The 12,577-nt window shown below is 49.0% G+C and overlaps 1 protein-coding gene across 1 annotated transcript in view; it reads right to left on the minus strand.

Annotated features, from left to right (window-relative positions):
• LOC138258684 (zinc finger protein 1 homolog) overlaps positions 1–12,577 on the minus strand; it is a 165,952-nt gene that overhangs the window by 4,948 nt on the left and 148,427 nt on the right. The window lies entirely within an intron of this gene.

Consider the following 12,577-nt stretch of genomic DNA (forward strand, 5'->3'; position numbering starts at 1 on the left):
GACCTCAGAGGAGCAAGCGGAAGAAGACCCGCCTCGGGAAGCATCAAAGACCCCGCCTCTGGAGTGGATCAAGAAGAACAAGCATCAAAGACCCCGCCTCGGGAGTGGATCAAGAAAAACAAGCATCAAGGACCCCGCCTCGGGAATGGATCAAGAAAAACAAGCATCAAAGACCCCGCCTCGAGAGCAGATCAAGAAGAACAAGCATCAAAGACCCCGCCTCGGGAGTGGATCAAGAAGAACAAGCGGAAGAAGACCCTACTCGGGAGTAGATCAAGAGCAACAAGCATCAAAGACCCCGCCTCGGGAGTGGATCAAGAAGAACAAGCATCAAAGACCCAGCCTCGGGAGTGGATCAAGAAGAACAAGCGGAAGAAGACCCCGCCTCGGGAGTGGATCAAGAAGAACAAGCATCAAAGACCCCGCCTCGGGAGCAGATCAAGAACAAGCATCAAAGACCCCTCCTCGGGAGTGGATCAAGAAGAACAAGCGGAAGAAGACACCGCCTCGGGAGTGGATAAAGTAGAACAAGCATCAAAGACCCCGCCTCGGGAGTGGATCAAGAAGAATAAGCATCAAAGACCCTGCCTCGAAAGCAGATCAAGAAGAACAAGCATCAAAGACCCGCCTTGGGAGCAGATCAAGAAGAACAAGCATCAAAGACCCCTCCTCGGGAGTGGATCAAGAAGAACAAGCATCAAAGACCCCGCCTCGGGAGTGGATCAAGAAGAACAAGCATCAAAGACCCAGCCTCGGGAGTGGATCAAAAAGAACAAGCGGAAGAAGACCCGCCTCTGGAGTGGATCAAGAAGAACAAGCATCAAAGACCCCGCCTTGGGAGCGGATCAAGAAGAACAAGCATCAAAGACCCCTCCTCGGGAGTGGATCAAGAAGAACAAGCATCAAAGACCCCGCCTCGGGAGTGGATCAAGAAGAACAAGCATCAAAGACCCAGCCTCGGGAGTGGATCAAAAAGAACAAGCGCAAGAAGACCCGCCTCTGGAGTGGATCAAGAAGAACAAGCATCAAAGACCCCGCCTTGGGAGCGGATCAAGAAGAACAAACATCAAAGACCCCGCCTCGGAGTGGATCAAGAACAACAAGCATCAAAGACCCCGCCTCGGGAATGGATCAAGAAGAACAAGCATCAAAGACCCAGCCTCTGGAGTGGATCAAGAAGAAAAGCGGAAGAAGACCTCGCCTCACGAGTGGATCAAGAAGAACAAGCATCAAAGACCCCACCTCGGGAGTGGGTCAAGAAGAACAAGCATCAAAGACCCCACCTCGGGAATGGATCAAGAAGAACAAGCATGAAAGACCCCGCCTCGGGAGTGGGTCAAGAAGAACAAGCATCAAAGACCCCACCTCGGGAGCGGATCAAGAAGAACAAGCATCAAAGACCCCGCCTTGGGGGCGGATCAAGAAGAACAAGCATCAAGGACCCCGCCTCAGGAGTGGATCAAGAAGAACAAGCGGAAGAAGATCCCGCCTCGGGAATGGATCAAGAAGAACAAGCATCAAGGACCCCGCCTCGGGAGCGGATCAAGAAGAACAAGCATCAAAGACCCCGCCTCGGGAGTGGATCAAGAAGAACAAGCATCAAAAACCCCGCCTCGGGAGTGGATCAAGTAGAACAAGCATCAAAGACCCCGCCTGGGGAGCGGATCAAGAAGAACAAGCATCAAAGACCCCATCTCGGGAGTGGATCAAGAAGAACAAGCATCAAAGACCCCACCTCGGGAGCGGATCAAGAAGAACAAGCATCAAAGACCCCGCCTTGGGAGCGGATCAAGAAGAACAAACATCAAAGACCCCGCCTCGGAGTGGATCAAGAACAACAAGCATCAAAGACCCCGCCTCGGGAATGGATCAAGAAGAACAAGCATCAAAGACCCAGCCTCTGGAGTGGATCAAGAAGAAAAGCGGAAGAAGACCTCGCCTCACGAGTGGATCAAGAAGAACAAGCATCAAAGACCCCACCTCGGGAGTGGGTCAAGAAGAACAAGCATCAAAGACCCCACCTCAGGAATGGATCAAGAAGAACACGCATGAAAGACCCCCGCCTCGGGAGTGGGTCAAGAAGAACAAGCATCAAAGACCCCACCTCGGGAGCGGATCAAGAAGAACAAGCATCAAAGACCCCGCCTTGGGGGCGGATCAAGAAGAACAAGCATCAAGGACCCCGCCTCGGGAGTGGATCAAGAAGAACAAGCGGAAGAAGATCCCGCCTCGGGAATGGATCAAGAAGAACAAGCATCAAGGACCCCGCCTCGGGAGCGGATCAAGAAGAACAAGCATCAAAGACCCCGCCTCGGGAGTGGATCAAGAAGAACAAGCATCAAAAACCCCGCCTCGGGAGTGGATCAAGAAGAACAAGCATCAAAGACCCCGCCTGGGGAGCGGATCAAGAAGAACAAGCATCAAAGACCCCATCTCGGGAGTGGATCAAGAAGAACAAGCATCAAAGACCCCACCTCGGGAGCGGATCAAGAAGAACAAGCATCAAAGACCCCGTCTCGGGAGCGGATCAAGAAGAACAAGCATCAAAGACCCGCCTCGGGAGTGGATCAAGAACAACAAGCATCAAAGACCCCACCTAGGGAGTGGATCAAGAAGAACAAGCGGAAGAAGACCCCGCATCGGAGTGGATCAAGAAGAACAAGCGGAAGAAGACCCTGCCTCGGGAGTGGATCAAGAAGAACAAGCATCAAAGACCCAGCCTCAGGAGTGGATCAAGAAGAACAAGCGGAAGAAGTCCCCGTCTCGGGAGTGGATCAAGAAGAACAAGCATCAAAGACCTCGCCTCTGGAGTGGATCAAGAAGAACAAGCATCAAAGACCCCGCCTCGCCATGGATCAAGAAGAACAAGCATCAAAGACCCAGCCTCTGGAGTGGATCAAGAAGAAAAGCGGAAGAAGACCTCGCCTCACGAGTGGATCAAGAAGAACAAGCATCAAAGACCCCACCTCGGGAGTGGGTCAAGAAGAACAAGCATCAAAGACCCCACCTCGGGAATGGATCAAGAAGAACAAGCATGAAAGACCCCGCCTCGGGAGTGGGTCAAGAAGAACAAGCATCAAATACCCCACCTCGGGAGCGGATCAAGAAGAACAAGCATCAAAGACCCCGCCTTGGGGGCGGATCAAGAAGAACAAGCATCAAGGACCCCGCCTCGGGAGTGGATCAAGAAGAACAAGCGGAAGAAGATCCCGCCTCGGGAATGGATCAAGAAGAACAAGCATCAAGGACCCCGCCTCGGGAGCGGATCAAGAAGAACAAGCATCAAAGACCCCGCCTCGGGAGTGGATCAAGAAGAACAAGCATCAAAAACCCCGCCTCGGGAGTGGATCAAGAAGAACAAGCATCAAAGACCCCGCCTGGGGAGCGGATCAAGAAGAACAAGCATCAAAGACCCCATCTCGGGAGTGGATCAAGAAGAACAAGCATCAAAGACCCCACCTCGGGAGCGGATCAAGAAGAACAAGCATCAAAGACCCCACCTCGGGAGCGGATCAAGAAGAACAAGCATCAAAGACCCCGCCTTGGGAGCGGATCAAGAAGAACAAACATCAAAGACCCCGCCTCGGAGTGGATCAAGAACAACAAGCATCAAAGACCCCGCCTCGGGAATGGATCAAGAAGAACAAGCATCAAAGACCCAGCCTCTGGAGTGGATCAAGAAGAAAAGCGGAAGAAGACCTCGCCTCACGAGTGGATCAAGAAGAACAAGCATCAAAGACCCCACCTCGGGAGTGGGTCAAGAAGAACAAGCATCAAAGACCCCACCTCAGGAATGGATCAAGAAGAACAAGCATGAAAGACCCCGCCTCGGGAGTGGGTCAAGAAGAACAAGCATCAAAGACCCCACCTCGGGAGCGGATCAAGAAGAACAAGCATCAAAGACCCCGCCTTGGGGGCGGATCAAGAAGAACAAGCATCAAGGACCCCGCCTCGGGAGTGGATCAAGAAGAACAAGCGGAAGAAGATCCCGCCTCGGGAATGGATCAAGAAGAACAAGCATCAAGGACCCCGCCTCGGGAGCGGATCAAGAAGAACAAGCATCAAAGACCCCGCCTCGGGAGTGGATCAAGAAGAACAAGCATCAAAAACCCCGCCTCGGGAGTGGATCAAGAAGAACAAGCATCAAAGACCCCGCCTGGGGAGCGGATCAAGAAGAACAAGCATCAAAGACCCCGCCTGGGGAGCGGATCAAGAAGAACAAGCATCAAAGACCCCATCTCGGGAGTGGATCAAGAAGAACAAGCATCAAAGACCCCACCTCGGGAGCGGATCAAGAAGAAAAAGCATCAAAGACCCCGTCTCAGGAGCGGATCAAGAAGAACAAGCATCAAAGACCCGCCTCGGGAGTGGATCAAGAACAACAAGCATCAAAGACCCCACCTAGGGAGTGGATCAAGAAGAACAAGCGGAAGAAGACCCCGCATCGGGAGTGGATCAAGAAGAACAAGCGGAAGAAGACCCCGCCTCGGGAGTGGATCAAGAAGAACAAGCATCAAAGACCCAGCCTCAGGAGTGGATCAAGAAGAACAAGCGGAAGAAGTCCCCGCCTCGGGAGTGGATCAAGAAGAACAAGCATCAAAGACCTCGCCTCTGGAGTGGATCAAGAAGAACAAGCATCAAAGACCCCGCCTCGCCATGGATCAAGAAGAACAAGCATCAAAGACTCCGCCTCGGGAGCGGATCAAGGAGAACAAGCATCAAAGACCCCTCCTCGGGAGTGGATCAAGAACAGCAAGCATCAAAGACCCGCCTCGGGAGTGGATCAAGAAGAACAAGCATCAAAGACCCCGCCTTGGGAGCGGATCAAGAAGAACAAGCATCAAAGACCCCGCCTCGGAGCGGATTAAGAAGAACAAGCATCAAGGACCCCGCCTCGGGAGTGGATCAAGAAGAACAAGCATCAAAGACCCCGCCTCGGGAGCGGATCAAGAAGAACAAGCATCAAAGACCCCGCCTCGGGAGCGGATCAAGAAAAACAAGCATCAAGCCAGGAAGATCACCCCAGGCCCTAAACATTTTTGACATAAATAATATAAACCCTGTGAGAACAGGCCACGCTCCTCTGCTGGGTAAATACTTGGGCCCATAGTTATACTTTTTTTGTGCTGCACTTGCGGTAAAAAAATTACGCAAACATGGTGCAAAAAAAAGTATAAACATGGGTCTTAAACTCTAGAGAATAAACGTGTGCAGACTTTGGCCCTGATTTACACTTTTTGGTGCAAAACTGCACTGACGCAGTTTTGCACCAAAAAGTTTAGCACTGGCTTGCACCATTTCCCGAGCACCACCAGGGCACCATATTTGTGAAATGGTGCAAGCCGGTGCAAAGGGTGGGCTCACGTCAAAAGTTATGACGTTAGTCGGGTGGGGCTGGCAGTATGGAAGAAGGGGGTTTAGAACCAAAAAATGACGCTAGGCAGGTTAGAGTAAAGAAAAGACTAACCTGCCTAGAGTCATTTTCTGAAGCAAAACCATCCATACCACATGACTCTTGTCTTAGAAAGGACAGGAGTCATGCCCCCACCCCAATGGCCAGCACAGGGGACCAGGGTCCCCTGGGCATGGCTATTGCACCCAGTGCCACGTAGGGAGGCCCATTTCAGGGCCCCCAATGGCACTTAAAAAAATAAATAATACTTACCGGTAGTTACCTGGGATGGGGTCCCCCATCCTCCGGCGTCCCTCTGGTGTGGGTGCGAGTGTCCCTGGGGCCTGGGGGGCACCTGTGGGCTTATTCCATGGTGTTCCACCATGGAATAAGCCCACAGGTCCCATAACACCTGCCCTGACCCAGGTGTTAAACTTTGCGCCATTTTTTGACCCCTCCCCCCGTGCGTGATTTTTGCACGGGAGGATAAATAAGGCGCTAAGGCCTTAGCCATTTTTTGCCTGGGAACACCTACCTTGCATCTCATTGACGCAAGGTAGTTTTCCGCAGGCAAAAAATGACTTTAACTCCAATATTTTGGTGCTAGACATGTCTTGCGCCAAAATATAAATATGGAGTTAAGTTTGCGCCAGATTTGCATAAAAAAATTATGCAAATCCGGTGCAAACAGAGTCTAAATATGCCCCTTTCTCTTTGGTATCCTATCCCTCAGACAACCAGGCCAAGCCAGCGCTCTGAAGCGCTGCATCTGGAAGGGTGAGATGGGAGGAGCACAGGGCCAGGCTGGATCAGCAATCGTCTGTAGCCACAGTAGGTGGTAAGAGTCAGCTGCTCATGTGCATGTGGTGAGAGAGTTCCTCGAACGAGGCTGCTGAGTCTAAGTTCTTTGCGATTAAGTTCTGCGGACGTGGCTGTGGAGGACTGGATGGTGCAAACCTCTCTCCCATTCCCTTCTTGACTGCCCGAGGACAGGATGAGCCCTTGCTGCAACCACAGTGCCACCCTGCACAGAGTAAGCATGTTAAAGGTGTGGGGCGCCTCCTTAACAGGGTCACGCTCAGGAGGAGAAGCCCCAAAGGGCAGAAACAATATACTCTGGCAGTCTCTGTAATTTGTGACTGAGGGGGATGACTGATGCAGTTGTTGAGAAGCGAGGCACCAAACCCTCCCTGCATCGGGCTTTGGAAAGTGCCCAGAATAGACCTCCAAGAACTAGAAATCCAGGTAGAAACTGGGCTGCAAAGAGTAGAGGGAACAATCTGAGACAAAAAGGTGAGGAATGCAACGAAAAAGGGTGCAGCAACTCAGCCATGTCAGTGCCAACCTCCCTACATGTGCTCTAAACAGGAAATAACATCACAGGAAATAACTAACCATCTTGGTTTAGGAATTTCAAGCAACAAACACAGTGAAGCCCATGAGCTAGCCCTGTCTACTCCTGCAGATGGGCAGGACCGTGGTATGCTGCTGTCTCAGCACATACTGGACATCCCTCCCCCCTGCAGCCTGTCCTAAGCCGAAGCCCTGTGGGAGCTGCAGAACTCCCTGCAGATGGGCAGGACCATGGGATGCAGCTGTCTCAGCACATACTGGACGTCCCTCCTCAATTCTCAGCATGGTCCCGCGTGCTTTACGAGGCTGGAGGTTGATACCGTTGTCCGATCACGTTCTCTGCTTTGGGGCACCCACGCTAACAATTCCTCGGCTTTGCTCCCTGGTTCTGTGTCGGAGTGATGGAAGAAGCTCATGTGGATTGGGATTACAGACTTAGCTCTGGCGAGGAGTCTCACCCACTGCAGCGATAGCCCAGTGCCCATGGGGGGAATCAGGGGCCAGATGTATCACGCTCCTGGTTTGCATCTCTTAAATAGGGAATTTTAAGAAATGCAAAATGGGATGTATGAAATTTGCTATTCGGGAATAGTGGTTTCCTAAAATTCGCAATTGCTATTACCGAATCGCAATTAGAGAATGGGACTTCGGGCCAGATGTAGCAAAGCGTTTGCGACTCGCAAACGGCGAAAAATGCCGTTTGCGAGTTGCAAAAGCCTCATCGGAATGCAGAAATGCAGTTTGCGAGTCGGATCCGACTCGCATAATGCATTTCCGACTCGCAAATAGGAAGGGGTGTTCCCTTCCTATTTGCGACTCGCAATGCTATGCAATTCCATTTGCGACCGCGAAAGCGGTCGCAAATGGAATCGCAGTTAACATCCACTTGAAGTGGATGGTAACCCAGTTGCAAACGGGAAAGGGTCCCCATGGGACCCCTTCCCCTTTGTGACTGGACATAAAAATATTTTTTCAGAGCAGGCAGTGGTCCAAGGGACCACTACCTGCCCTGAAAAAATCCGAAACAAAAGGTTTCGTTTTTTTTTTCTAAGTGCAGCTCGTTTTCCTTTAAGGAAAACGGGCTACACTTTGAAAAAAAAAACTGCTTTATTTAAAAGCAGTCACGGACATGGTGGTCTGCTGTCTCCAGCAGGCCACCATCCCTGTGAGTGCCCAGACTCGGAATGGGGTCGCAAATTGCGACCCACCTCATTAATTTTCATGAGGTGGGTCTTTGCGACCCCATAGCGAGTCGCAGAAGGTGCCTGAGACACCTTTCTGCATTTAGTTTTGCGAGTTGCAATTTGCGAGTCGCTATGACTCGCAAATTGCAAGTCGCAAAACTATACTTACCTACATCTGGCCCTTCATTCGCAGGCCTGTAGGTGCGAATGGTTTTGCATTTCCCAATTTGCGAATTCCAGTTAGGAATTTGCAAATTAGGTAATGCAAACCGCATGGTGCTGGGGGCCTAAGGCCCCCTCTGATGCACCCCAAAAAAATATTTGCGGACATGTGAAGCACACACATGCCCTAGGGGCATGTGTGCGCTACATGTCATTTTTAAAAATGCATTTATAATGCATTTTTAAACATTGCACATGCATACCACCATATTGGATTTGGTGGTAATTGCATTTACTAAATGCCCAATTCGCATTTAGGAAATGCTTGATACAAGTGCTTTGGAATTCCCTATTTGCAATCTCCTACTTAGAGAATCGCAATTTGAAATTCTCTAAATGAGGTCATAATTTTAAGGAATCGCTATTTTTGCGATTCCTTAAAATTGCACAGCGAATGCCTTTCATACATCTTGAAAGGCATTTTTGCATTCAGAAACAGCCAAATTTTGCGATTCGCACCGTTTACGAATGCAAAATTGCTTGATAAATCGGGCCCTAGATCTAGTAAGATCTTGAGATACATTGCTGGCTTTGTCCCCTCAGTTTAGGGAAATAACCACTTTGCTGCACAAATCTAGACTAGAGTCATACGCTGTGTGTATTCCCGGCTTCAGCGGCTCGGGCTTCAGATGATAATGGGCATCCACTGAGGACCGAACGGAGAAGGTCACTATAGCTACTTATGTTACTATGACTTGTGAATTTCAGTGTTTTTTATTTTTTAAATGTGAAGTTTAAACTGACATTTTCACGTAACTATAAGTTCACTTTAACCTTTCACACATCAGGCTGGCCCACCAAAACACACGGATGTGCCTTTGAAATTTCACAAACACGATGAGCAAGGGTTGCGCATTGGATGGGATTGACATTCACAACGCCAACAGAGCTCGGATTGCCGAAACCTATTGGCTTTGCCAATACATTGCAGGATTTTGAATACTGATATGCTGACAGACAGTATGATAGATCTTTTAATAACGAAACTAGTAGTAGCGATACAAAATATTCGTTTTTCTGCAATTATAAAAAAAAAAAGTTGTGGCTTGCGCTATAGTGGTAACAGCGTCCACGAATAGGAAATCTGTTAGCTTTCAGAGGGCTGCGTCGCTCACATAGCGAAATATAGGGGCATATTTATACTATCTTTGTGCTGAATTTTCGTAATTTTTTTACGCAAATTCAGCGCAAACTAAACTCCATATTTATATTTTGACGCTATACACATCTATCGTCTAAATATTGGAGTTAGCACCAATTTCTGGATGTGTGCATCTACCTTACATCAAAGAGCGACAAGGTAGGCGTTGCATGTAAAAAATTGTGCTAACCTCATAGCTCCATATTTATCCCCCGTGCTAAAATGATGCACGGGTGGCAGCAGGGACTCAGTAATGGTGCAAAGCTTGCTTTGCACCATTATTTAACGCCTGGGTCAGACCAGATGTTAGGGGACCTGTGGACCCATTTCCATGGTTCAACACCATTGAATGGGCCCACAGGTGCCCACCCCAAGCCACAGGAACACCCACACCAGAGGAAAACCCAGATGATGGGGACCCCATCCCAGGTAAGTAGGGTAAATACAGATAAGTATTTTTGTTTTTAAATTAAGTGCCATTGGGGGCCCTGACATGGCCCCCCTGCATGGCACTGGATGCAATGGCCATACCCAGGGGACCCTGGTCCTCTGTGCTGGCCACTGGGGTGGTGGGCATGACTCCTCTCTATTCTAAGACAGGAGTCATGTGTTATGGATGGTTTTGTGTCAGGAAATTACGCTAGGCTGGCTAGAGGCATATTTATTTGCCTCTAACCAGCCTAGTGTCATTTTTTGAGGCAAAAACCCTTCCCCTATATCGCCCCAGCACCTGGCTAACATCATTTTTTCTGACGCTAGCCCACCCTTAGCGGCGGCTTGCGGGATTCCATAAATTTGGCACCTGGCTGGCACTCTGGAATGACGCAAGCCGGCGCTATAGTTTTTGACGCAAAACTGCATTTGCACAGTTTTGAGTCAAAAAGTATAAATATGGGCCATAGTCTCTTTTCTGTCACTGCCAGAGAAAGGGATGTGAGCTTGGCAGGTGCATCGCAAAATACTGCAATGTGCACAAAAGACACAAAACATCTAGTGCACTTTAAAAAGAATTAAAAAAGAACACATACAATCTACACTTATTATGTTTACTATTATACTTATTATTACACAACTGTAAAACATGGACAAAAAATTCTCACAAAGGCGAGATCTATTGGCTTTGCCAATGCTTGTTAAAACAAGTTAGGCGCCCCTAGGGTAGGCCCTACACAGCCCAGAGGGCAGGGTGCCATCTATTTAAAAGTAGGACATCTGCAAGGCCTGCCTCTCCCATAGGATATCAGGGGGTTACCTTTTTACAGTTACTAAGTGATAACTTTCAACTGGGAACAGGTACGAATGTTGAGTTTGGTTGTCTAGAGCATTGTAGTTTAAAACACTCCTCAATGGCACAGTTGGATTTTAAGTCACAATTCTGAAACTGCCACTTAGATAAAGTTGGCATTTTCTCATCCTAACCTGCCTCCAGCCTGCATTCCAGGTCACATTAGTATGTGTAGCTGGCAGTTGATCTTTGTGTATTCCTCCAGACAGTGAGACAAAGGAGAAATAGGCGTTGTCAGGAGCTGTCACCTACCATTTGCACTACAATTCTTGCACTATAAAGACATTGCTGCAGCACACTCACAAAGGGCTTTCACACTAGTCTTTTGTGCTACCAGACAAGATGGGGAGAGTGCAGGAAGGGAGGAAATTCAAGACACCTCAGGGGGTGGTAACCTCTAGAAACTTCTCCTGCTTCAAAGCTGGCACCAAGGATAAATAGTGGACCCTTAGACCCAACTCTTCAGCTCACTTCTGGACCTGTGGAGGCTTCCAGGAAGGAGGACTGCCCAGCTGTGAAGCCTGCCCTACTGACCTGCTTGGTGACCATGGACTGCTCTGCTGCCGAAGGTGTGCTGTTCCTGCACCAGGGCTCTTCTGTTGCTGTGAGCCGCTCTGCTGAATCCAGCCTGCCTGTGTTGTCCCAGGACTCCGAGGAGCTCCACAGATTAGTTGGCTGATCTGTTCAAGCCACAGGGACACAACAGGCTTCTGTGCAACTCAATAATGCAGGACCATGCATTGCCTCAACAGCTCCGTATCCTGACCCAGTGCGACGCATCTCAACTCGACAACGGTCCCAGCTCAATGCATCTCAATGCAAGTCTTTGCAAGTCCCAGTGGCTTCTCTAGAACGGTGCACCTCAACCTCAGTGCTGATACATCGCCACATAAGTCTTCACAAGCCCCAGCAGCTTCCTTGATGACAATGCAGGAGCCAGCATCTCAAGCTCACGTCAACGGCCAATGACCTTGCTGCGTGATGCATCTCGATGCAGGACCTTGCCTCGCAAGCTCCCGTTGACATTTCCTCGACACCTGTCAGCACAACTCATTGCAAAGACTTTGCATCTCGACACCCAGGCACAAGGTACTGTGTAGCGGAGTAAACTCAGTCCTATATCTGGCCTGCATTCCATTTCAGTGGCCCTGATTTTGTGACTCGGATCCAGTGTACCGCAGCCAGATATCCGCGGTTGGCACTTTTTGCTTCTTAGTGCTTCATTTCATCAAAAACTTTAAACTTGCATATCTCAGGTACTACTGATTGAATTTTTGTTGTTCCGCTCTCTAATTATTCATTACATTTTACTCTATTTTTCTAAATTGGTGTTGGATTTTTTGTGTTGTGTTTTCACTTTATTACTGTTGGAAGTGCTGCATAAATACTTTACACATTGCCTCTAAGATAAGCCTGACTGCTTTGTGCCAAGCTACCGGAGGGAGAGCACAGGTTAATTTGTAGTTAACTGGTGCTTCCTTCGGACAAGGATTGTAGTTGCTGCTTGAGTAGGGTTTCACCCCACTCAACCAGTAACACAATTTCTTACACAAAGACTTTCATTCATATGGTAACATCATCCGGAGTGTTCAGTAAAAAAGCAGGTTCTTATTGTCAGCTAAATAAATCCCATGTGGACCAGAGGAAAATACCCTGAGACTTCACTACAGATCATAAGAACTGTTACTGGTGTTGGATTTCAACGGAAACCCACCAATGTGTCCCTATAGATCTTTCAAGCTTTCCAATGACAATGGACAATCAGCGGGACCCCTCTCCGATTCCATTAATACTTACACCAGTGGTAGTGTAAACTGTCCATGAATCCCAAGTTACCAGAAAGGGGACTATAACCTCTCCCCGATCAGCAGACACCTCTAAATATAAATGACTTTTTCCAAAGGGAGGACAAGTACCACTCAAAGGAGAAGACATTGATTTGGGAGTGTTCATATGTTTAGAAAGTATGCACCATTGGCTTAGGACCGGGACGCTCCCCT

This window comes from Pleurodeles waltl, chromosome 9, assembly GCF_031143425.1.
Source record: "Pleurodeles waltl isolate 20211129_DDA chromosome 9, aPleWal1.hap1.20221129, whole genome shotgun sequence".
In the NCBI taxonomy this organism is placed as follows: domain Eukaryota; kingdom Metazoa; phylum Chordata; class Amphibia; order Caudata; family Salamandridae; genus Pleurodeles; species Pleurodeles waltl.